A 27,650-nucleotide genomic window follows, 5' to 3' on the forward strand; every position below is an offset into this window, starting at 1 on the left:
AAAGGCTCCATCTTCAAATACTCGGCATCTGGGACTTTGAGATATGAATTTTAGAGGGATACAGTTCAGTCTATAGCAATGAACTTCAGAGGCCATCCTCTCATTTATTGGCTTGTAAACTTGACACATTACAAGAACTCTCTGAGTCATTTTCTATAAATCCAAAGAATGGAAATTGAGAACTAAAAACATTTTACAAGTACTGAATGTGACCATAGCCCAGAAATGTTTGAAAAGGAAATTTCTGACTGCCAAGTACATGCATGTGTATATAGTTGTTGGTGGGGACTCAGTAAAATGATCCAAAGAAGATGGAGAGGAGGATAGGTTTTATAGCACTGAGGGCCAGCAGCTTTGGGTCTCCAGATAGAGACAGAGGAGCAGATAAGATGCTATACATGGGAATACAAGGCCAAGGACACTTCAGGATCCTGGGAGGATGGGTTAAGTGGAGAAAGTAGCACAAGAAATTGTAACTGCTGTTTTTTGGCCTGTTTCTGTTTCCAAACCTTAGATTTTTTTTTTTTAAGTTGATTTTATTCGTACATAAGGAAGGAAGGGTACAACATTACAGGAGATTTAAATTTTCTGGGTTTCAAAAGCTAAGGACAAGTCATGTAAAAATGAATTTGATCAGAAAGAGCCAGTCTATCCCACCCTCTTCTATTTATCACTAGGCTCGATGAAGATTCCAGAAGCTTTGATTCCAAGTCAAACCTGAATAGGTTTATGGACCTCCAAGATGATCTAGAGGGGAAAGGCAGTAATAACCCCGTATAAACGGCTTCCCTGAATAAAGTCCAAGGGTGAGACAGTGGGTTCCACACTCCAGTGTGAAGAGGGAATCAGAGAACATAAATGTCCATGTCACCTATGGAAGCCGGTGGGATTCTGGAGGGCTTCATCCAGCTCCACTGATTCATTGAGAATTAGGGAGCCTTAAATTACTTTTATTCAGGAAAGTGATGAATAGCATTATCCCCATTGAGTTCCTAGGTATTTCAAATGGCTCGAGGGCAGCTCAGTGCTTTTATCTCTAAGGGGAAATAGCAGTATCTTTTTTTTCAAAGATTTTATTTATTTATTCATGATAGACATAGAGAGATAGAGAGAGAGGCAGAGACACAGGCAGAGGGAGAAGCAGGCTCCATGCTGGGAGCCCGCTGTGGGACTTGATCCTGGGTCTCCAGGATCACGCCTTGGGCTGAAGGCAGGCACTGAACCACTGAGCCACCCAGGGATCCCCCAAAATAGCAGTATCTAAAGGAGGGTAGGCCTAAGTATATCTCATGGTAAGGTTCCTCAGGCATGAACCCACAGATGGGAAGAGTATCCTCTGTACAGGGATGATGATCAAGGACTGAGGCCACACCCAACCACCACCACTGCTCTGAGGTCATTGTCCATATGTCACTGGAAATCTAGGAAAATATGGGAAGCAGAGAGACTTTTGCCTGCTTGACATCAGGTTCTAACACCCAGTGAAATGGGACCCAAACTAGGAGTATATAAGTTTATTAATTCAAAAATAATTTTTTGCACACCTGAATTTTTGGCCGGATACTTCCTTCCACCCACCACAGCTGGATAATCATCCTATTATCAATGTAACCCTCCCACCTCCTCCTGTCTTCTTCAGGAAAAATGAAACCAGGGTCAGAACCCACCTACTACTCAGAATGTGGAGGGGCACAGGGGTGAGAGAAAAACAGAATCTGGAATATGTTAGGAAGGGAAATCCCCAAGTTTTAAACATACTGGAGAGATGAGAAGCAAAGATGTGGAAACTCAAGTTGCCTTTACAATCAAGTGCAATATTATGTGCTGACAGGAACATTTCTGATGTCCCACTCTGGAAAGTAGGCCATTGGGATGATTTCCCCCAGGGAATGAAATCTATTTAAAATGGGAATCTGAACGCTACAATTATAGCTCAATTGTCTATGTAACAGCAAAAGCCTCAGACAAGGGCAAGCTATGAATTGGGCCCAGGAAACATGTTTTTCACACCCTCATCCACCCTGGGAAATAATCCATAGAACGTGAATTTGCATTGGGGTCAGTCTCAGTTGATTCTGGGCTTTAGATGCATTTTATCTGAATGGACAAATGTTAAGAGTCCCATGGTGGTGTTTTATTACATCCAGAGAGTCATTTGAATATGGGACATAAAGAAGACAGAATTTAGAACTAAGTGATGTGAGGAAGATCAGAAATTAAGTGGATTAATAAAGTAAAATGGGACTCTTCTGTGCCTAAACCAGACACATGCATGGCTAACCACAAAAGTGGCTCTTAAACCTATTAGTTCAACAGGTATTTGCCTGCCTCCTTCTTGTGTTCTTACCTTTCCTTCAGGGTTCTAGCAACCATGAATAATCAGATTACCAAGCTCTTACGGGAAGATGATATGTTCCAAAGATGATCCATGTCATGTACTCCTCTTATGAGACATAAGACGTGTATCCCTTATGAGACATAAGGCCTGTGTTTCCTCTTCTTGGATCTGGGTGGGGATTAGGATTGCGACAGCCAACAGAGTTTGGTGGAAATGATGCTATGCTTTTTCCTCAAGCGTAGCCTTAGGCCCAATATCATTTCCACTTGTCTCTCTCAGTTTTACTCTTAGGATGCTTGCCCCTTAGCAGCCAGCAGCCATACTTTGAGGAAGCACAACCTAGCCCACAGGTAGGGATATAGATATGCTCACATGGAGTAGAACTTTGGTCTCTAGCCAGAAGATTACCAGCTAAGTCAATGAATGAGGCTTCAGATGATTCCAAGGTTCAGTCATTGAGCTGCTCCAGCTGATAACAAAAGTAAAGCAGAGTTGAGCTTTCTGCCCCTAACCTTGCCTAAGTTACAGATTCATGGGCATAATAAATGTAGCTTGTTTTGAGCCATTAAGTTGCAGAGTAGGTTGTATACTGCTTATAGGTAATTGTTACTGATGAATATGTTTCAAGTGCAACTATAGATTGGAATTTGCCCCCTCAAACAACACCCCTACCAATTCATATGTTTAAGTCCTAACACTCAGTGTGAAAGCATTTAGAGGTGGGCCTTTTGTAGATAATTAGGACTAGAGGAGATTATGAGGGCAAAGCCTCATAATGGGATCAGTGTCCTTATAAGAAGAGGAAATGACACCAGCGTGCTCTCTCTCTGCCATGTGAGGATACTGCATGAAGGTAGCCATGTGCAAGCCAGGAAGAAGACTCTCACCAGGAGAAAGTGGGCCAGCACCTTTATCTTGTACTTCTCACTTTCCTAAACTATGAGAAATAAATTCCTGTTGTGTAAAGCATATGTTCTGTGAAATTTTGTTATGGCAGCACATGCCAACAAATACAAATGCCAATATTACTCAAGCACAAAATAATCGAATGATTCCTGGGCCATCAAGAAATGATCCTAATTTTGCTTCACTGGTAATTGGAGTTATCTATGGCCTCTCTGATCCCTATCCCAGGTAACCCAGAGTAAATGAATGCTGTTATTTGAGTTGGATATTAAAGTAATATTATACATTTTATGTAACAACAAAGGCTCTAGACTCAGCCCAGGTTACAAATAAGTATATCAATTTTCAAAAGGAAGGGAAATATAATGGCAAAATATCAGTTTCATTATTAAACACTTTTACACTCTGAGAAGTAGCTTGGTTTCATGAAGAGTAGCATATCTATAGCAAGAAAAAAACTGGGTTGAAGTATTCAGATTGTCATTTTTTAGCTGAGGGAGGCACTTAATTTCTCCAGACCTTAGTTTCCTTAAGTGAAAAACTGGGCTGAGAATAATGTCTCCTTAGCAAAGTTCTGTGAAGATTCAATTAAGTGGGTTAATAGAGGGAAAGTGCTCAAAATTATTACATGAATGAGAGTCATGAATGGCAGTTTTTTTAATGATTTTTTAAAAAAAGGACTAATGTTAAAAATAGTCATCTAAATCTTAACATTAATCAGAGGTCCATTTTTCACTAGGGAAAATTAAAAACTATTTCATTAACTTACATTCAGAGGTATTACATGAAACTTATTTTCCATATACTGAAAATCATCTTACTAATTTATACTTGGACAGCTATAATTTTGAATTCTCCTGGCTTCTCAGGGTTTTATTGGCTGATGTGGGTCTTTTAGCCAAAACATAAGCTATAGGAAACCAGAGCTGGCAGCTGCAATATTATAATTTTGACGTTTGAAAAGTCCAACTGGTTCTGAGGTTGGACTTTTCTGAGGTATTTTTCTTAGCATTTTAATGTCAATGAGTTAATGGCTTCATGACAGGAGCAAGGTAAAGTCAGGAAGAGGAATCTTAGATGTGCAGTCTTTTCCTAGGGAGACAGGAAAGAACACTGTGGCTGGCACCTTTATGTTCCTGCTTAAAGCCTACCATGCCTGAATTACATAAGGTTACAGGGAGCACCCCGGCCATTCCAGGAAGAATGAGAAAGCTTTTTCATGATGCTTTCTGATGCACTTTACACAGGTGCTATCAAATGGAACTATCCACTTATATATCATATTCATATAATATATGGATCCATATTAACTTAGAGTTATCTCCACCCAGGGTTTGATCTTGTATAACTTCCACTGGCATAGTAAGGATTCCCTCACTCCTTGGAAATGCTGCAAAGGCTCTCCCAGGGGAAGACTGTGAGACCTCTTTCTGAAGAAAGGACCACACCAAGCTGTTCTTTTCTTAGCTGCAAAGGTCCTGAATCATCTTAAATTTGCATTTGGGCACCTGTTCAGACCCCACCTCTGTCACATGTCAGCTAGGTAAGCTTGGGACAGCTACTTAACTTAAAATCTGAAGATAAAAGAAATTCTGAATTATTGAACCACTGTTAAGATGAATTAGGATAATTCATGCAAAATGCTAATTCCTGACCCATAAAAGCCCTAAAAATAGGCAGCACTAGTATCAATAAATAACTACTGTTGTAACAAAACAAAGCATTAATTTATACAATTTGTTCTCCATTCTATATATGTTTATTAATGTTTACTAACTACATGTAAAGCAAGTGCAAAGCAACTTGTGTGAAATTAAAACAAACATAAAACGACAACGAAACTCTTGTAGGCTCTGCCTCAGTTTTACCAAAAGTAAAGGAAACAGGAGAGTTGGAGTCTCAGTGTGATTTATGCAGCCCTGACATGTCCACTGTCTCTTGTCTTATGCCTTGTGACCATGTTGCCAAGAGAATCACAGAGTGAGAAAGTTGCCATAGCTGTGCCTGGGAAAGAAATTTTGGGCAGAATCAGTATAATCCAGTGAGGCTGGTCACATAGAGGTGGTGGGTAGGGAATGGGGTCTGCAAAGAGGTGCCTTGCAGTAACCTAAAATTAAGGTCCTCTTATAAAACAGGAAATTCACTAAGGCATCTCAATGCAAATACCAAAGCTCTAAGTTAAATATGACCAGGTTAAATCTGAATGGAAAAATGTTAAAATGTCGTGTCACTACAAAGGAGGCTTAGTCATCAATAGAAACAAAGAAAAGAGATTGCTGAGACAAATGTTGGCAATACCCATCAAAGAACTCACAAGTGCCTCTCTAGTACACACCCCTCACATCCCTACTGTTGGGTTCATACATGGGGATCAGGTGGCTTGATGTCATCCAATGCTCCAGTTCTGCAGTGCATGCCTTTTGTTCTCATTGCATACTCACTAGATAACTTCAGAAATCTGGCGTCCCCTACTATTGTTTTAAGGATCAACTGTACTAGTCACACCAATTTGAATGAAGGTGGCATTGATGATTTTATTTCTCTCTACAAATGAATGAACTAACCATCTAATTTTTATATCTGTCTCATGAAAGAGTCACTGCCTCCCAGTTTATGCAACAGGGAACATCTGGCCCTAGTTCAGTAAGATCTAGAAGATAAGTAAGCCTGAGAGCATATGGTCTTTCAAGCCTGAGAATCTAATCCTTTCATGTAGCTAAATTATCCATTGCATGTGACTTCTTCAGGTGGTGTGCCAGCTTCCCTTGCTAGTGCCTAATAGCACTATGAGACTTCTTCATAATTCTGAGGAATTATCAAAACAGATAACCATTATGACTAGGTAATATTTTGTGTCCATTTTGATGCTAGTTTGATAAAGTATTAGCAAGTATTGATTTCTTAGTCTTATTTTATCCTTTAATGTCTTAAAATCACAGATAAAGAGCTAAGACAGAACTTCTTAGTGATTTCTGCCTCCCAGGAAACATCTGGAGGCATTTTTTTTTAATTTTTTTTAAATTTATTTATGATAGGCACGTACTGAGAGAGAGAGAGAGAGAGAGAGAGGCAGAGACACAGGCAGAGGGAGAGGCAGGCTCCATGCACCGGGAGCCCGACGTGGGATTCGATCCCGGGTCTCCAGGATCGCGCCCTGGGCCAAACGCAGGCGCCAAACCGCTGTGCCACCCAGGGATCCCCTGGAGGCATTTTTATTGTTACAACCAGGGGAAAGGGCACTACTGGCATCTACTGGGTAGAGGTTAGGGATACTGCTAAACCTCCTACAATACAGAGAACAAATCTCGGTCTCCCCATCCCCACTCCCCCCCCCAAGAATGAGCTGACTCAATAGTCCTTAAGTTGAGAAACCCTTAGTTAGGAGAAAATGTGTTTCCTTTTTTCTTCTCCATCTAATACTGCACTTGTGTTTCAAAGGAACAGGAACTAACATCTCTTGAATGTTTTGCTTTCACATCTACTCTTAATTTTCACAACACCCTTTGAACTATTGATCAGTATCCCTATTTTACACATATGGAGAATAAGGATCAGAAACGTTGAATAACTTCCCTAAGCTCCACAAAAACAGACCCAGGTCTGTCTGATACAGTAGATATCCTCAAACAAAGCAAAGTTTCACTGAAAAGGACTCTGGAGAATAATATTAAGTGCTTATGTCTTATGGTAAGTATTCCACTGAGTGAGTGGCACATTGGGCAAAAGGTCTCACTGGCTCCTTTAATCATGGTCTGTACTTACATCAAAGTCAGGCTCACTCTGGATTTAGGTTGTACCACACAGTGATTTATATTAATTAATAAATTCTGCAAATAAGACGGCCCTATAGGACTTTCAGGGGAGTCCTGAGAGCAGCATTCAAGAACTTCAGAACACACTCTGAAAAATCAATTATCCTTACTGTAATGTACAGAAATAGTAATGGGGCACTGACTGGCCATAGGCAAACCAACCAAGAAAACTCTGATGAGGAAAGAAGTGAAACATCACACATTGGCATATCAGAGACAATAGCTGGGCTTCACCACTTAGTAAATTCAGGACTGATCATTTTTCTTTGACCAAAATTCTCAAAATTTAGCTTTCACCAGAGTTACCTGCAAAGTTTATTAAAGAGGCAGATTCCAGAAAATACCATTCAGTAAGAATCTGCAATATATACAAGTTCTGATGCAAGAGATCCTTCTAATTACTGCTTTAAGCCAACCTATATTGAAAGTAATCTAGAGTGAGCCTCTATCTTCAACTCATTTTTGTCCCTCCCTAGGATTTTGCATTAGTATTATATATTTTTGTATGTGATATGCTAAAATTATTTCTTCATAGAAAAGAGACAAAAATATAATAAAAACAGTAGCAAACTAAATTCAACAATACATTAAAGTGAGATTCAACTCAAGAATGCAAGGATGCTTTAACATCCATAAACCAATCAACATGATATACCACTAATGAACCAAAGGATAGAAAATCATATAATCATCTACATGAATGCAACAGCCCCCCATCATTTGACAAAATTCAACATCCTTTAATGATAAAAAACTCTCAACAAAATGGATACAGAGGGATCATACCTCAACAAAATAAGGCTATATATGACAAACCCACACCTAACACCTTACTCAATGATGAAGAACTGAAAGATTTTCCTTTAAATCAGAAATAATACAAAGATATTCACTCTAAACACTTCTATTTAACATAATATAGGAAGTCCTAGCCACAGCAATTAGATAAGAAAAAGAAATAAAAGGCATCCAAATTGAAAAGGAAGAAGTAAAACTGTCACTATTTGCAGATGACATCATAGTATACAGAAAACCCTGAAGACTCCTCAAAAAATGAAATAGAACTAATAAATACAGTAAATTTGCAGGATACAAATTAACATACAGAGGTCTGTTGCACTGCAGCTACACATTAATAGCAAACTATCAGAAAGAGAAATTAAGAAAACATTTCCACTTCCATTGTATTAAAAAGAATAAAATACCTATGAATAAATTTAACCAAAGAGGTGAAAGACCTGTACTCCGAAAGTTGTAAAACACTGATAAAAGAAATTGAAGATGACACAAGCAGATGAAAAGATATTTCATGCTCATAGGTTAGAAGAATTGATATTGTAAAATGTCCACACTACCCAAAGCAATCTATAGATTCAGTGCAATCCTAGCAAAAAAACAGTATCATTTTTCACAAAATGAGAACAAATAGTGCTAAAATTTTTGTGGAACCACAAAAGACCCCAAACAGCAAAACCAATCAAAACCAAACTTGAGAAAGAAGAACAAACCTGGAGGTATCACATTCCCAGATTTCAAGACATACTGCAAAGCTGTAATAATCAAAATCAAAAGAGTATGGTACTGGCACAAAGACAGACACAACAGAACAGAGTCCAGAAATAAATTCACACTTATATGGTCAATTAATCTACTACACAGGACTCAAGAACATAAAATGGAAACAGTCTATTCAATAAATGATAACTGGACAACTACATGCAACAGAATGAACTGGACACTTTCTTATACCTCATACAAAAATAAACTCAGGATTACAAACTTAAATGTAATACCTAAAATCATAAAATTCCTAGAAGAAAACATAGACAGTAAGTTCTGTGATGCCAATCTAAGCAACATTTTCTTTTCAATCTATCTCCTCAAGCAAGGGCAACAAAAGCGAAAGTCAACAGATGGAAGTACATCAAACTAAAAAACCTTATGCACAGCAAATGAAAGAAACCATCAACAAAATAAAGAGACACTGAATGGAAGAAGATGCTTGCAAATGATATATCCAATAAGGTGTTGATATCCAAAATATATAAAGAACTCACAAAATGCAAGGACAAAAAAACTGATTAAAAAATGGGCAGAGGATCTAAATAAACATTTTTTTCTTAAAGAATATATAAAGATGGCCAATAGACCCATGAAAAGATGCTCAATATCACTAATCATCAGGGAAATGCAAATCAAAATCACAATGAGATATTACCTCACACTTGTCAGAATGGCTAAAATAAATTAAAAAAAAATAAGAGGTGTTGGTGAGGATGTGAAAAAAAGGAACCTTCATAAACTGTTGGTGGGAATGTAAATTGATGCAACCACTGTGGAAAAACAATATGGAGATTCTTCAAAAAAAAAAAAAACTACCATATGATCCTTTAATTCTAATATTGGGTATATACCCTAAGAAAATGGAAACACTAATTTGAAAAGATTTATGTACCACTATGTTCATTGCAGCATTATTCACAATAGCTAAGCTAAGATATGGAAGCAAGCTAAGGGCTTATCAATAGATGAGTCTAAAAATAAGATGTGGTATGTGTGTGTTTTGAGGAGGAAAAGCTAAGATAGACATTCTTGAAGAAGGTGGAAAAGAGGCAAGAAGGGGACACACACACACACACACACGGGGGATATTCTATAGCAAGACAAAAAGAATGAAACGTTGCCATTTTTGGCAAATGGATATGCCTACAGGTTATTATGCTAAGTGAGATTAAGTCAGAGAAAGACAAATGCTGTATTGTTACACTTACAGGTGGAATCTTTAACACAAAACAAACAAATAGAACAAAAACCAGCTTCTAGATACAGAGAAGAAACTAGTGGTTGCCAGAAAGGAGGTAGGGGAAGGTGGCTGGGGGATAAGCAAAACAAGTGAAGGGGATTAAAAGGTACAAAGTTCCAGTTATAAAATAAACAACTCACTAGGATGTAATGTATAGTAGAGGGAATATAGTCAATGATAATGAAATAACTTTCAGTGGTGATACAGGTTAACTAGATATATTTTTACATTTCATAATATATAAATATAATGAATCACTCTCTTATATACCTGAAAGTAATTTATATGTCAATTATAATCCAATATAAAATAGTATTAGCAACTGCTTTGAGTTCAAAGTATACATGAAAGCTTTTGCTAGAAGCTTCATTTAGAATAACTTATTAATACTCACCCCAGACAGTCTCACTAACCCCATGCTATTGCTGAGGAAACTAAGTCAGTCACTCAAGGCACACAATAAGGAGTGAAGAGCTGGGCTTAGCTCATTACTAAAATGAAGTATTGTTTTTGAGAAATTTCTAGACTAGTTGAGAGATAAATATGCATACAACTATAGATAGGAAGGATGAAGACCTGAAGTAAAAGCTTTCTTTTACTATAGACCCGCTATGCTCTGGAAATTCAGAGAATCAAAAGAATATCCAGTAAAGGAAGGGATCAGGACAGAGGTACTCTTTGAGGTATGCCTTGAGGACTGAGTGTGGTCTTCACAGGCTCACTAAAAGAAGGCAATGTTAATTTGCAAAGGTAGGTGCAAGATAGCTGGGCATCCATTTCATTATTCTTTTTTTTTTAAGACTTTATTTTATTTGGCAGAGGTATATAAGAGAGTGATTCATTATATTTATATAATGGTTTTGCTTTTGATCCATGTGGTAACAACTCTTCTGAGTATGCACTCATCCTGGGGAAACACCAGGAGGGAGAAGAGAATGTGGAAACAGATGACGCCCCTGGCTTCATTGTCCTAATGAAAAACACCACTTTGCAGACTCTATAGGTAATCTGTTTTCTGTACAACAACCCTCAAGTTGAATTCTCTAACGCCTTCCCTGAAATGCTCCTAGGAATTAAAAGCAATTCCCTACTCCCTAGACTCATTTATTTTCTCCAGGTACTGCCTGGCAGCCATCTGTAACTGTAAACAATAGTTCCATTTGGGACAATTAAAATTGATTTTCTATTATGCTAAAAACACTTAATTAGTATTCCTGCCTTTGTCACATTGATGAGTTTTTTAAACACAGCGACTCCTTCTAGTGTCTGGGAGGGGAAGGACATCCTCTGAGTCCAGACTTAACAGTCACATGGCTCCCTTCTTGTCTCCCAACCTTTTCTGGAATGTCTAACTTAGCTTCTCTTCAGAGTAGTAGCTGCTGAAGCCTCTTCCAAGTGTGCTCTAAGCTGGGTAAAAATATTTCCCTCAGTCTCAATTGCTAGCTTTGAAAGAGCTTTATACTTCCTTTCATATCCTTGATTTGACGGAATGATACCTAAAAACACTCTTGCATCAATCCCTCGAATTTTCAAAAGATCCTCCTCTGTTCAAAAACATCCAAATGAAAACAACAACAAATAAATCAATAAACAAGAAAATCCAAGACAAAAAGATACCCCCTCATACAGATGTATATTCACTTCCTCCCATAAAAAGATACTGGAAGTGTTTCTCTTCTTCAGGAATTCAGAAACAAAGAAAACAAAGGATGAGTTATGGTACATTCACATCAAATGCCACATGTTTTACATCATTATGTACAAGACACACATGTGCTTGCTCACACATATACATGCAGACTCATTCTCTCCAACTATTGCATATGAGCTTTAGAGAAGTTGTATCTTTTTGGGAGGAATGGGGGGAGAAACTGACCCTCACACTGAAAGGTAATTTACCAACCTCTTAACTTTTTATTACACTTAACTTTTTTAGTAAAATTGAATTTCACATTTTTCAGGTTTGGGCACTGCCTACATCTTCTAACTTTGCTTAACATGAGCTTCTCACAAGAACAAGAGTAAAATGGTTTTTGTGCTGAAAACTGCTGTTCATAGGCCTTTCTGTGGTCACTGATTGGTGCTCTTAATTTCATGGCAATAACTCGTGAGGGTGGAAGCTGGACACACACTGAAGACATGATGCTGATAAGCCTCATTCTCCCCAGGGCCACCTTCTTTCACCTCTGCAGACAGGCACTGATTCCTTTGAAGCCTTATTTAGACATCTCCAGTTTAGCTTCATTAAAAGGTGATTTACAGCAGTTCTAAAACTTGATTGGAAAAATAAAAGTAATTTTTTTTTTTAAGTACCCCTGCTTCCTTTGGTGCTCTGCTACTTTGGCATGAGATGGTGCATCAGTAGGTACGATCATCTTAGGCAAAATGCAGCTGAAGGGATGAAAGTTGACACTTATGATGAATGAGAACACACTAGGTAATGAGGAGGCCACTCAATCTTAATGACAAGAGGTCACAGTGTCATGTGTGTGCCTACCACTGCTCAGCAGCCTCTGAATGTGACCAGGTAGCAAACAGCTTGTTTATCTTTGGAAGGATATGGGAACAGGTTCAGCTATGATTTTATCTTGGCATCGCTTTCAAGTACTGTAGTGAACATCTGCTCTTTTTGCTAAGTTTCTATATGATGGAGACATTAATCAAGGTTTCCTCCATTCCCATCCCTACAGTCAACGAGTGGGCATGTAACCTAAGCAAGGCCCTTTAGGCTCACTTTTTCTAGAATTTGAAAATAGAGCTCAATGAAATCATGATGAGGGGGAACAGATTTAGTCTGATGGTGGCACCCTAAATGCCAGTCTCTTTCTTTCTGCTATCTGGATCCCCAATAGTTCCCTGGTTTCTGAATTTTCTAAGCTCTGGTTGCCCAGCTTGGATATCATGAGCTAAGTTAGGAACTGGCAAACTTTTTCCTGTAAAGGGCCAGGTAGTGAATTTTTTAAGCTTTGCTGGCTAATGTGTCAGTCACAAGTCCTCCATTGTGCTGTTGTGATGCAAATACAGCCATAGGAAATACATAAACAAATGGGCATGGCTGTGTTCAATAAAACTTTATTTAGGAACACTGAAACTTGAATTTCATAGTTTTCCCATGTCATGAAATACTATTCTTTTGATTTTTTCAACTATTTTTAAATGTAAAAATTCTTAGTGCATGAGCTGTACAAAAACATGTAGCAGAACCAAACTGACCTGTCCCCTAACTATCCCTGACAACCCATCTCCTCCCTATAACTTCCTTTATTTTATCTAATCTAACCTGAGTCTGTTTCTGTTGTCTGCAAGGGAAGAAGACTGACCACAATGGCACTGAATTCATTTGTATCCAAGAGACACTGGCTACAAGGTTCCCCAGCCAACACTATTCAGTTACTTATTTGCTCATTCACGAATTCAATCTGCGTTGAGCACCTTTTATGCTGCAGGGAATGTAACAGGCACTGAGAATACAGCTATAATTTAGGCCAACACCATTTTGCCTTCCTGAGGGAGCTTTCCTGTGTAAATGGTATGGACAACCCTGATGAGAAATAAAGGTGGGGATTTAAAAGAATCACATTGGCTGCACAGGATAGTCCCTGGCGAGCCTGGATGTTCAAAAGGCATATTCAGGGGATAGGAAGGTGGGGAGGGCTGCGGGGAGGAGGAATTACAAAATCCAAGATGGTAAGAGAGAGAGGGTCAGGATGACTGAACTCTGAAATGATTCTTGGAGGGGAAAACAAGTTAAGGTCATCAAAAGAATTTATAGCTCTCATTTAGAGAGACGGAAGAAGAATAAGCAATCAAAGAAAGTCTCAGAAAATCAATGTAAGCAAGATATATTTAACACATTTTTTTTTATTGTGGATTTATTGTGGCTAAAAAAGGAAACAATAAATAGTAGAGATGACACCGGCATTCTTTCATAATTTGTCCAGTATGGATGGAATCATACAAAAAAGTAATCTAGTCTAGCTCTCTTCTTCCAAAATGGTTTGTAATCCATGAGCCCAACTGGGGTTTTGGCTTTTCAAATCCTCCATGATTCCATACGCTTTCCTTTCACCTGATCTTGTTCTTATCCCCTGATAAGCAAGTTCAGGAGGTCTCTCTTAATATTAAGGAAAATCTCTGCAGTTGAACATGTATGCCTGGCCCTACTTGTCATATACTCAGAAGTGAACTGTGGTTGCCTTCTCAGTTAAGGTTTTCTGAAGTGCTACTAAGATTTTGTTAGGTTGGTCTTAAGACCATCATTTCCTGGGCTTAATTAATTTGGGTAAATATTCTTCCCTCCAAAGGGAGAAGAGATTATAGTCCAAGCCCATTATGAAATGGTTTATCAGAGCACAGGTTCAATCTGCCTAATATGGAAGAGAGAAGTCCAATGTAGTGCCTCTTTCAGACTTGGCATGCCAATGCAGATATACTGTCAAGTGGAGGTGGAACGGGGCATGTAGCAAGAGCTCAATAAATGCATTGCAAATTCACAGAAATATTCTGAGCTGACTTTAATATGACGTTACTGCTGCCTTCCCAAGATTTTGTAAATTCTGAATTTGTTTCATTTTCCTAATTCTCTCAAGGGAAATGCCACTTTTCCAAAAACAACTTTTCAATCCATGAAAATGAAAACTGGCCAAACATAGATGCCTAAGAATACCCTTAGAAATACATTCCAGCCTCACCATCATATTGCTCATTATCAAGAGTAAACAGCTGTAAGGAATTCATTTATAAGTATTTAGAGTAGTATATAACAAATTAACCCCTTTTTATAATTCTCTGTGTATGTGTAAATATATATATATATGCATGTAAAATTATATACTAATATTCTTTAGTGTAGAAATATTTGTTGAACATAAGTTCTTTGTGTTCACATTTAAAAATAAGGCATCACTTGAATATTTAAAGAAATATAACTTCATGGCACAGATCACTGCCTTCTCCCCAATATCTCAATTGTTATTGATTATTTCCAGGTTTAAGCCTCACTTTCTTTATATTTTTCCCACAGGGCTAATTGTAAATGTGATCTCCACTTCTAATGCTATTTTATCACTGAAAGGCTAGCCCACATATTCTGGTTTTGAAGGTCTCACTACAGCTAGAGGCCTCCCCACCTCTAACCACCAGATTGGCCAGGATTAATTGCTTAACAAGTATCTGAGAGGGAAAAAAAATGCAAGCCACAGCTTTCAGCCCCTAGTCTCTCAAAATAGTGCCTTAGTTTTGAATACTGTATGTAAGAAAATAATACATATGGTCTGTTTCTGTTCTCAGATACTAAAATCTATTCGTGGATGAGGATATGGGAAGAGGAGTGATTTTCCCAAAGGAAAAATCAAAGAGCTGTCACTAGAAGAATGGAAATAAGTATTGAGCAAGCAAATGTTAACCAGAAATTGTGTATCTTTCCTGACCAACTTGAGGCATAAGTATATTAGAAATCACTACCTTGTTTGAAAGAAAACTGAACCCTACCTTGTACACTATGAGTTCTTTAAGAAAACAAAATACACAGAAGACTGAAAATAAGTATTTTTTAAAAAAAAAAAAAGAATCAAAACAACTGCAATAACATAGTGCTTTGTCAATCGTAATTAACTATATGGTAATAGTCAATGCAGGTTTGCTTCATCTGTCCCGAGTATCTAAAGTTAGTGGAACTACACCAGTTCTCCAATTGCATTATGCCTTATAAGGGAACTTGGCCTCAGCCTTTATCTGTTGATAGTTTCATTGGCTTCAATTAGTTTACACGCCTTATCAGAACCATGGCTGTCCTTCAGGTGACCAATCTTTGGAGAATGGTGCATGTTTTCCCAGAAGCTGCTTCCCCCATAATACAAACACATGGTATTGTATCTGCTTTCTCTGTCAGAATTTTGTTTGATTCGTATCTGCTCATATTTCTTTGTGGAAATAAAGGTCCCCTAAGTGTTCAAGGACCATATGCAGTTTGTGTTAACTGACCCCACAGCTGTGTCTTGACCAGATGCTCCCGTCATGAGCTCTCTGCTGCAGTTCTCATCTCCAAGGTCTCTAGACTAGACTGTTTCCTGCCTGTTCCCCAGCCTGGTTCTCCAACCTTACAAAAGAAAACTTCATGTAACTCCCCTTTGGTTAAATTAACCAGAGTCAATCCCTGCTGCTACCAGTAAAATATCCTTATCTGACAAATCATTTATTCAACTGATGTTTTTAAAATGCCCATGAACTGTCAGGCTCTTGTGCTTCAATGATGGGTAAAACAAGTCTCTGCTCATAGAAGCTCACACCATAGAAGGGGGTTTCGAAGAATAGCAATGAAAAACGTACAATGTATGAGAGGGATGGTGTGTCCCTTTAGATACGCTGATAGAGAGATGACTTTCTGAGCCTAATTTTAGAGCTCAGATCTAAAGTGGAGAGAAGAAGGCAGATGTTTGAAGATCTAGGGAAAGAACATTCCTCACATAGAGAAGGATAAGTACAATGATGGAGGAAAGAACTTGGCAGTTTTTGTTTGTTTTGTTTTGTTTTGTTTTGTTTTGTTTTGTTTTAAAGAAAGGCAGACTGCCGCATGCAGTGCCTCACTTGGATGTGTCTGGAGTCTTGGAAGCTTGACTACCTTGTGTTCTACAAATGGACCTTCCTTGAGAGCTTGTTTGGAGGTTCTAGCAGGAGAGCACAGCTACTCACATTCCCTTGACTGAAGAATAGTCCTCCTCTTTTGGTGATGGTTGTCCTCTTTGCCTGAGCCTGCAGCTTTGGGAGGGACACACTTAGAGCAGTGAGGGAGAAAGAGGACACCTGCCTAGCCAGTCAGATCACTCAAATCAACCTTGGCAATCAATGGGGTGACATGTCACTGCTGGGTCACCTTCATATACAAGAACTTGGCAGTTTTAAGCAGAGTGGCTGAACCTCTGTTGGGTATTTTCATCACAAGCATCTTTCCCATAGACATCTTTGCCGCAAGCATTTTCACCACAAATACTTTTGTTGCGTGACTAACAGGCCGTATGGTAATTTTGCCATAAAAGAGAAAAAAAAAAAAATCACTGGTTGAGTTTGGTTTCATTTCTCCACTTTTTAATGTTATATTTATCCTAGCTCCCATAATGATCTTCACTGTGGTGCACAGGTTTGAACCCACATTTCCGATAGAATGTTGCAATGTCCATCAGTGGACATGTGACAGTATGCCAAGGAAAAAACCACAGTGAGTAAGGCTTTCATGATACAGTATAAAGCCCAGTGACAAGTACACATCAGTATCTGGACACTGGTAACTCTCTTAACAAGGGAAGACATTTTAGTGGAAAAACAAAAAGTACAATGCTGAATAAGGAGACAAATCAATACCAAAAAAAAAAAAAAAAAAAAAGTATACTACTATGAACAAACAACTGTGAAGATGAGCACTTAGGTATAATCCATAAAATAAAATCAGTTATTTGTGCAGAAGTGCCATGAAACTATACTATACATTATAAATGTATTCAAGCATTTTGTATTTTGCCATAAACTATTCACCTTTTATGTTTCACTATGCCCTTTTTAATCAATGCTCTTTTTTTGTGTTATTTTATATTTTACAGCAAAATTGCCTTATAGCCGGTTAGTTATGAGGTAAAAATGTTTGTGGCAAAGGTGCTTACTTAAAACTACCAAGAACAGGGTGAACCATCTGATTCAGGTAAAAGGGCCCTGGTCTCTCCTTAAATGCCCTCCCAAGCCCCTGTGGCTATAAAATGCTTATGAAGCAACCCTACTCTGAAAATGATATCTCTTTTCACTAAAATTATTTTACCATAAAATTCTATTTATTCGCAACTTGTTTCATACATTTGAGGCTTGTTTCTCAATAAAATTATAAGCCCTTCCAGAATTGGGGACATGTCAGGCACTTTCTTTTTATCCCCATGCATTATGGAATGATAGGTATCCCATAAAAGTGCAGCAATTGACATTCCAAGTGCTCATCAAGAGCAGATTATTGTTAGTCTGTTACCATGTGTGGCAATCATGCTGTAAAGATCTTGCAGCATTCTCTCTATGGGCTGCCTTATTTCAGCATTCATTAATTAAAGCAATTAGGATGGAGATTCTTCATATATCCAGTCTAGCCTGAAAAAGCTGACAGTTCAATTGGATTCATCAGCTAAGTCCCTAAAGTTACAAGCTCTTATAATTAGCAATTGACTTAGAGGATTTAGCAAACAATGACAAACATGCGGACATTTCCAATCCCTGCTAACACACAAAAATAATCATCTTTAATACACTGTATTAACACCATATACAGAGAGTATATGCGGTATACTACCAAGTGGAGGATCCACTCTGTAGTGGATGATTAAAAGATGTTTCCAGCATAATTGGTTAAAAAAAAAAAAAAAAAGGAATAATTACCAGAGATGTGCCAAATGGTGAGTGATTTGTCTAGAATGTTTCTGGAAGTGGAAAGAACTGAAATGTATTACATTTGATGTTGATGTGCAGAGATGTTTCAGGAAAATTGGAGGAAATAATTATTTTTTTGTTCTTGGTGGGGAGGCCTTTGTCATCTAACAAGTTGCTGTACTTTCCATTTGTTCCCATGGCAATGAGAAGCTACATAGTGGGGAGATGATAGAGGCAAATAAGGAAGATGAACTTTATCTCATCTCTGTCTTTCAGTAGGAAGTCTTCATTTGCTAATGAATTTTAGAATTCTTTAGGCTCTTTGATTTTGTCCAAAATAATGATATGGGAGGGACGTCTGAGTGCCACAGTCAGTTAAGCATAGGACTCTTGATTTAGAGTCAAGTCACAATGTCAGGGTCATGAGACTGAGCCCCACCTAGGCTCCAGGCTCAGTGCGTAGTCTGCTTGAGATTCTCTCTCTCTCTCTCTCCTTCTATCCCTCTTCTCACCTTCCCCACTCTCTAAATAAATAAATAAAAATATTTAGAAAGAATAAAAAAAAAATAACGATATGGGAGATTTACTTGTCCCTAAAGAGCAACTGGTAGCCCTGAATGGTTTTATCCTGCCCTGCTTTCTAGACACTCCCTCTGATGCTAATTAGATACAGCATTGTTTTAAGCATAGTAATATCCTCCATAGAACAAATTACATATATTAGTTATTACTTTTGTATGGGCACAGAAGTGGGGCAGAAATTTAAACTGAGTATCACAAATCATAATTTACTGTAACACTGAATGGACTGTATCTAGTTATGTGAACTCTCAGAGTTTCATCTGTAAAATGGGATTTATCACATATCAAGAACTGCATTGGAATCAAAATGAATATTGTTGAATATTCACTTACTACTACAGTAAATATAATGACCTTACATTCTGTCTGTGGTTTATTACAACCAATATCCTCACCTACTTGGATAGCAGTAACTATTTATTGACTAGAAGAGAATAATTTTTCTGGATAAATACCAGCATATCATACATTTTCTCGGAGCTTCTTAGGACATACAACATTCCATGGGACAGGTAACCATGAGCCTATTCAATATAGCCAATTGGGAGCATTCAGCCATATATATACATATACACAAAACTCATATTTACTAATATTTATTCAGATTATTTACTCTTGAATCATGCACTTCAGTTTACTAGTTGGTTTTGTTTTGTTTTATATCTGGAAGGAACAAAAATTGATCTAATCTAACTTATTTTAATATTAAGGAATTGAGGCCCAGGCAGAGGAAGAGACTTACTTAGTTTCTCATATCTACCCAATTAGTGTTGTAAGTCAACTAGAGGAAGGTGTTCAATTCTGTGATGTTTTAAAGAGTTAAGTTAATGTCTTCAAATGAGAATATATGCAAATTAGAATGATCCAGATGGTGAGTGAACAAGGCCAATTCCTTATAAGACAACAGTGACTGTTATTTTATGATTTATTAATTGTTTATTGGGGGTAGTCATTGAACTAAGGGCTTTAATACATGTTCATTCTTGACTCTATACAACAATGTAAGGCAAACTCTACACTTACAATTGTATAGATAAAGATAGTGAGGCTTAGTGAGGTGACTGACGTAGCTTAGCCAAGCTCTTAGGTAGCAGGCAGCAGAGCCAGAATTTATGTCCAATTTTATTTGACTCCAAAACCAAGTGCTCTTTTTTTTTTTTAAAGATTTATTTATTTGAGAGATAACAAGCAGGGGAAGGAATACAGGGAAAGAAAGAGGGGGAGAAGCAGACTCCCCACTGAGCCCAGAGCCTGATGCAGGCTGCACCCCAGGACTCTGAGATCATGACCTGAGTGGAAATCAAAAGTTGGATGGATGTTCAAACCACTGAGTCACCCAAGAGCCCCCAAAACCAAGTGGTCTTTACCGCTATGCCATGCTTCATTGTCCATCAAATCAGGCAACAAGTTCCAGAGGACAAAAGTCTCAATGGAAGTTGCATGTGGATCCCAATCTACCCTTAGGTTCTATGATTATATGCAACAGAAACGATGTTTTCTGATACCCAGTCCCAAGCTCTTTCCTTTATTCACTTCCATTTCATTGCAGTGTTTGGCACATATAGTCTTAAGCAATACTAGTTAGAGGAACAATTGCAAAAAATGGTGAATCAATCAAATATCAAATATTTCTCTACAAAGAAAATGCTTGTGAACAAAGTAGTAAAATATGCAGCAAAGAAAGTCTGCATTCTGAATAGAAGGTGGCTTAGTGTAGTAGATTAGAAGTCAGGTGCTGCATCTGAATTCCAGTTTAGTCACCTACAAGCTGGGTGACTTTAAGTACTTTACCTAACCTCTCTCAACTTTAGTTGTTCATCTATAATACAGGAAGATAAAACAAACAGCAACCTCACATGGCTATTGCGCACTAAGTGATATGATCAAAGCATAGAGTCTGACACAGTAGTCAATTAATGACACCCTTGATCATTGCTGTTACCAACTATGCGTGTGACAGTGGTTTCCAGCATGATTTTGCCAAGACCTGTTCTTAAAAAGCAGAAGTTGTCAGTGTTCCCCGAGAATTTCAGAAGCATCTGCTTTTCTGATCTTAATAAGGATTTTCAAAATCCACTTTGGTGCCTTGTTCAAAGGGGTAAGTTTGATGAATTATTCTAATCATTTTCATCAAAGTTAAAAGCCTTTCTAAGACTCAAAAATAGAGATAATATTATATATTTCCTAGGCTTGTTTTAGAATGAAAAGTTAATGCATGAAATATGCTTAGACCATGCCTGATACCACAGATCAGATACTTAATAATTTTAAAACAATCAACACTATTACGATTCTGACATACCAATTCAAAGGTGTGGGTTTTTTCTTCCCCCAAACCACCGAGCAATTCTCCAACACCAGCCAGTGCCTACCGTTCAATTTGATTGTGACACTATCTAGTAGAAGATAGCATGGGATCAGCACAGATCAAGGACTTAGTTCTATAAAACTGCTCCCCTAACCTGAAGAGGCCAGGTCCAGGTAGCTCCCTGTGCTTCAGACCAAACTGCGATGGATCAGAGGTTCCCATGACCTTCTCCTTAGATTCAATTAATTTGTTAGTTTCATAGGACTCAGTGAGACATTTTGCTTACTATTTTACTTGTTCATTATAATGGATAGAACTCAAGAAATAGCCCAATGGAAGAGATACACAGCGCAAGGTTTGTGAATATGGGATAGAGCTGCCATGCTCTCTGAGTGGAACACTCTCTTAACACCTCCACATATGCACCAATCCAGAAGCTCTCCAAACCATGTCTTTTTGAGTTTTTATGGAGGCTTATTTACATAAACATGATTGATTAGTTCATTGGTCACTGGTGATTAAACTCAGTCTCTGCTTCTCTCCTCTCTCAGGAGGATGGAGGTCATACTAAAAATTCCAACCCTCTAATCTTAGGATTGGATTGGCTGCACTGGCAACCTCCCCGCCCCCCCCCCATCCTAAAACCACCTCATTAATATACCAAGAGATACCTTTATGGCTCTAATCACTTAGGAAATTTCAAGGGTTTTAGAAGTTCTGTGTCAGAAACAGGATAAAGACCAAATATAAATTTGTTATTATAAATCACAGGGATCCCTGGGTGGTGCAGCGGTTTAGCGCCTGCCTTTGGCCCAGGGCGTGATCCTGGAGACCCGGGATCGAATCCCACATCGGGCTCCCGGTGCATGGAGCCTGCTTCTCCCTCTGCCTATGTCTCTCTCTCTCTCTCTCTCTCTCTGACTATCATAAATAAATAAAAATTAAAAAAAAATAAATCACAATATCACAATTATGTAGTTAATAAATGTTAGTTGTTACCTTTGTTATGTTTTGTTTCATTAATGCTGTGAAACAAAAGCCTAAATTCAGTGGCTTGCAAGGCCAAGTATTTCTCATTCTCACAAATTTGCAGGTTGACTGATTTGGCTGAAGTAGGTTGGGCAGAGCTGGGCAACTCTGCTTCATCAAATGGGATAGCTGGATGTGGATGCAGGCTGAGGTTGAGTCTGAAACTGATCAATGTTTTTTCTCACCTCCTTGTAATAGTGGATCCCCAGGGCACGTTGTATTCACTTGAATGTCAGGGGTATAGGCATAAGCCAAACCATGCCTCTGCTGCAATCATGCTTGTTAATACCTCCCTGACCAAAGCAAGTCACATGACCTAGCCCAAGTTAGTGAGGAAGGGAAGTGTATCTGCCCCAAAAATTGAAGGACAGAAAAGAAAATTTGATAAATAATAATCAAATCCATCACAGTTAGATTCCAAATATTTATGAGTTAGACCAATTTAATCAGGATCATTGATTATCAAATAAACTTCCCTCCTGGCCTCTGACCTCTGGACACTCACACCTAAGGATGTAGGTGACTGGATAAGATCAGGTTAATTTTATCCCATGATCCTTTCCTGCAGACTCAGTTGAAGAAAACTGGCCCTCTGGCAGCAAGGCAGCATTTGGAATTCCAAATAAGAAAAGCTAGAGCTCAAGGCACTGCATAGTGAAGCATACACCAACTCTGAACTCTTATTACTATCAGAGGGGATGACACCTTCAATCTATCTCAAAAGAAAAATGATTTCCTTCCAAATCAGATGACAGCTGATATATGAATGCTATGCATTTGATGCAATAGACTACTTCGTATACAGTGGACCGAAAAGAGGCTTAAAACCAGAGACAAGAGCTCATATGAGCTTCATAGTGAATTTAAAGGGACACCTTACCCTAGTTTGTCAAAATAGGCTTGTAAAAATAGCTCATAAGGAATAATGTGGGAATTAGAATTGAAAGGTGTATGGTGTAGCGAAGTGAGAAAGCATGGTATCCAGACCCACCTCTACAATTCATCTGTGCTGTGATGGTTGAAACCAGGTTTTCTTAGCCTGAGCAGTTTTATCTCGAGAGTGGTCAAGAGCTGAACTTTAATTCCTAACCTTACTATCTGTGCAATCTTGGTCAGTCTGTCTCTAAAGTGGTTTCCTCATTTGGAAATAAGTTTCTACTTTTATGGGCATTTGTAAATGCTGGAGAGTAATCACTTACCCAATATTAGCTTTTACAGATATAAGTAGCATTTTCATCATTATATACATAATGAGAGTATATATGAATTTATTCTACCAAGGACCTTCAAAACAAGATCACTATGTTACAGAATGCTAGAGTTTCTAAGAGGAGTGCAAATTCATTGACTATCAAGATGCATTTTCTATGCCATCCCTCTTTGAAATTGAGCCTGTCTTTATGACTTGGAGAAACAACATTACAGAAACTCTAGGTGACCCCTGAGGCTAGGTGAGGACAAGGCCTGCTGCTTCTGCTCCGGGGACCTTCTATCTGGGAGTCTTGAGGTGCCATGTAACAAGTCCAGTCATCTTGAGGCTGCCATGTGGCAAGACCATACCCCAAGACCCCATGGAGAATGAGAAATGCCTGAGGTGCTTCAGCTTGTCCACCCAGACCCAGCCAGAGAAGCCTTCAAGATCTCCCAGCCCCAGCCACCACCAAGTAACTGCAATTGCATGGTGGAATCTGAGTGACAACTGCCTCACTGGGCCTTGTCAATCTCAGAGTCAGGGGCAAAATCATAGACTATTACTTTTTTCGGTCACTACTTTCCCACGAGTTTTCATGTGTCAGTAGATACCCAGATTATAGTAATCCTGCAGTGCCCCAGTGGAAGGAGAGAACCAATAATGTGAAGAGACTCAGGGAAGGGTGCGCCCAAAATGTGCCACTTTGGTATATTGGTTATTTTCAATAAAACATTCCTTAAGAGACAACCCGTGCAAGAAGGATTCTCAGAACTTCCTCCCTCCTCCCTGAAATCAGGAAATACATATCCAATGGGAAGGGTACCCTCCCTGTACGAGGAGGTAAAGAGACATCCTTATCACCAGAGATGGGACATTTAGAGCTGAAAACACCATATAAACAGCTCTTGTTACTTTTTATAATTTCTTGACCTAGCCCAAATTCTGTTTAGAATTCCTTACTAAATGAAGTTCCCAAAGTGAAGTTTGCTTTGTCCTCTTAGATTTACCGTGGCTTTGTCTAAGAAGTATAAAAAACTGCCTGCCATGGTCATTTCTTCAGGTATCAATTTCATTATTGGGCCTCCATGCACACATAATAAAACTGTCTTTTTTTTTCTATTCAGCTGTCTCATGTCAATTTAATTCTTAGTCTAGCTGAAAAAAACCTTGGGATGAGAAAAATTTCAGCCTCATCTCCATATGCCAGAGAAAGTGGGGCTCTGGCTCACCCTTTCTTTTCTTTCTTTTTTTTTTTTTTTTTGAGTTTTCCATGGCTCACCCTTTCTATGTCAATCAGAATAACTCTCCTTCACATACTAGATATTTAAATATATGTTTTGTTTCTATTTTAATTTTAAAGGAAAAAGAGACTTTTACTGGTAAAAGAAAAGAGTTTGAAAACCATGGGACTAGTTACTATCTCAAATGTCTTCTAGATCCACAGTTTCAAATAAGTTCATATTAAATAATAACAATGTCTGCATATGTACTATTAGTGACATATACTGTGCAAGTGCTTTATATGCACTCAGTCATTAAATGCTCATCATGCTCACCGGCCCAAGGTCAAACAGCTGTGAAACAGCACAGGCAGAATGTGAACCCAGGCATTCTAATCTCAGGTCCTATACTTCTAATTAGATCACAAGTACTAAGTTGAGCTATATTGTTTAACAAGGAACAGTCCTCATGCTTCTTAAGGAAAGTTGTGAATGAGGGCCCCATCTACTTGTAAGTTGTGTGTCTGCTACATGGCACAATCAGCTTCTAAAATATTGCCAATCCAAATCATTGACCCCAACTACACATTCTTTTGGATAAAGGCTTTGCCACTTGGGAGAAATAATTAATTAAGTTATCTACATACATTAATTTCTCCAGTGGACAAGCAGTGATCTATGAGGACTCAGAAATAAGAGAAGAGAGGTGAAGTTTATTGGTGGAAATGCCATGAAAAAAATTTTTTTTCCAAGCAAGGTATAGAACCCAAAAGGGCTGTTTCATGTGTATGGGCAGAGACAATGAGTGGTAGAGGAATTCAGATGAAGAACAGCCTGAGGAAATCTGACATTAACAGAATTAGAAGAGGTCCTCAAATGAAGATCTATATTTCTTAATTGAATCTCTCCAAAGGATCATCCTTACCAGAAGAATAGTCATTAACAATATGATTTATAGTTAACACTATTTATTAAGTCCCCAACATATAATAACTTAAAAATATTATATGTAGTTATTACAATCATCTTATCATTAGTATTTGCATTGTGCTTATAAGGAAATGAAGATCAGATGGGTTTAACACTTGCCTGGGCCATAGAAATAACTAATAAATGGAAAAGACAGAATTTAAATCTGAGATTCAATGACTAACCTTGATCTATGCTATTTCCTTAGAGACATAAGCGGTATCGTGGGGGTGAAATTATCTCCCTTTAATTATACACAGAAGACATATCTATATCTATATCTATGTATATATATAAGAGATTGAAAAGTCAGGTGTTTGATATAGCTATATCTCTACATATAGATATCACACACACAAAGACATGGACACACACACACCTGACTCTTATATATATATAATACATATACATATATGTATAAATATAGATATATCAAACACCTGACTTATATGTATCTATATATATGTGGATAAATAGCTATATCAAACACCTGACTCTCTATCTCTTCTTTAAAAGGATACAAGAAAAAAATTACATGAAATGGATTATGTGGACATGCTCTGTAAACTGGAAATCACTATCATGTAATCTTCAAGAAAACATGACTCTGAGACAAAAAAGATAAATCCAGACAAACACTGAAATCTATACGTTGTTTGAGCAGTGGCTATATGGAAAGAAATCTAGGATCAAAACCAATTGGTAAGAAAGAAGGATTCATGAGGCATAAACAGATCTCAACAGGTGGGATTATGCTTCATGAGAGACCTATATGTGGTTGGCAACACTCTGTGAGACACTCTGTCATATTTACCATTTATAGCTTCATGTCATGGTATGGCCATGATTTGCTGTGTCTTGGACACCTCTGAAGCACTGCAGGGTTTATCTATTGAGGTGACATACATTCCACACATGACTGAAATCAGCTCACACCACACTATCAAACTTACGGAAAAGTTCCAGGAACAGTACAGAAAACTTCATACATTCTCACAATTTTAACGTTTTGTTACATCTTTATCTCATCCTCTCTTTCCTTTATGTGTACACATGCATAGAGGTATGTTTGTGTATGTGAATCTCTTTATATGTCAGTGTCTATTTCCTAAGCATGAGGACATTATCCTACATAACTACAGGTAAGTTACCAAATCTGGAAATTCAACATCAATGTCTTTCATGTCTGTCATTTTTGAAGAATAAGGGCCAGTTTTTTTTTTTTTTCTTTTTTAAATGAAAATGTCCCACATTTTCAGTGTTTCTGATGTGTCCTCATGATAAAACTCTGGCTAGGCATTTCTAACCAGAATACAGATAAATGATATATCTTTTCTCACTGTATTGTATCCAAAGAGTCATGGTGTCCATCTGCATTTATTAATGATATTAATGATCACTCAGTCAAGATACTGGGTTTCTCCTCTGGATAGATGTTGTTGTCTTTCTTGCCATGAATAAGTGATCTGTGGGGGAAACACTTTGGTAGTACTCCCTTTTGAGTCCATGATTAAGGGTCAGACCCCCAGCTGCCTATAAATTTCTGCCCCCAAATTTCCACATCCCTCTACTGATAAGAAGGGTGCAAATGATTGTCAGAACAAACATTTGGGCATTGCTTGATATAAGAAAGGGTAGCAATAAAAACATATTTTATACTTCCTCTCCAAATGAGCTGACATAGGCCCATTTTTCCTTGCTCTTTCAACTATCAACTCTGGAAGTAGCTTAAGTGATAATTAAGAGAGAGCTTTTAAAGTGTTCAGAAAAAGGTGATCTGCAATCCCCTGTGCAATTGAAGTCAATCCAGACCCATTGTTGCCCTATAATGATCTAGTAATAAATTTCCAAGTAGCTTTATTCCTCTCAAGAAAACAGGAGTGTCTCTGACATCACTGACAAGGGAGATCTATTAGGACTCCCATCAGAAACTAGCAATGAGGTGAAATCCTTTCTTTCCTTACTAAGCCTGAGATTCTCCTTTTGCTAGAGAGATATAGTTTGCACTCCACTAAGGTGGTCAGAACAGATCAAACCAACAAGGATTTGTAACCAGGAAGCAAGTTTGCCCTTATAGGCCTGAGACTATTTCCT

General features: G+C 38.1%; 1 protein-coding gene and 1 long non-coding RNA gene across 2 annotated transcripts in view; one reads left to right on the forward strand and one right to left on the reverse strand.

The window, feature by feature from the left end:
• Positions 1-15,767, forward strand: part of LOC118351740 (uncharacterized) — a 28,998-nt gene extending 13,231 nt beyond the window's left edge. The window contains exon 3 of the long non-coding RNA XR_004807676.2: positions 15,149-15,767. This is a non-coding gene — a long non-coding RNA (uncharacterized LOC118351740). The remainder of the gene's footprint in view (positions 1-15,148) is intronic.
• The window catches only part of GRM7 (glutamate metabotropic receptor 7), an 827,750-nt gene that overhangs the window by 201,777 nt on the left and 598,323 nt on the right, over positions 1-27,650 (reverse strand).

This window comes from Canis lupus, chromosome 20 (genome assembly GCF_003254725.2).
Source record: "Canis lupus dingo isolate Sandy chromosome 20, ASM325472v2, whole genome shotgun sequence".
In the NCBI taxonomy this organism is placed as follows: Eukaryota; Metazoa; Chordata; class Mammalia; order Carnivora; family Canidae; genus Canis; species Canis lupus.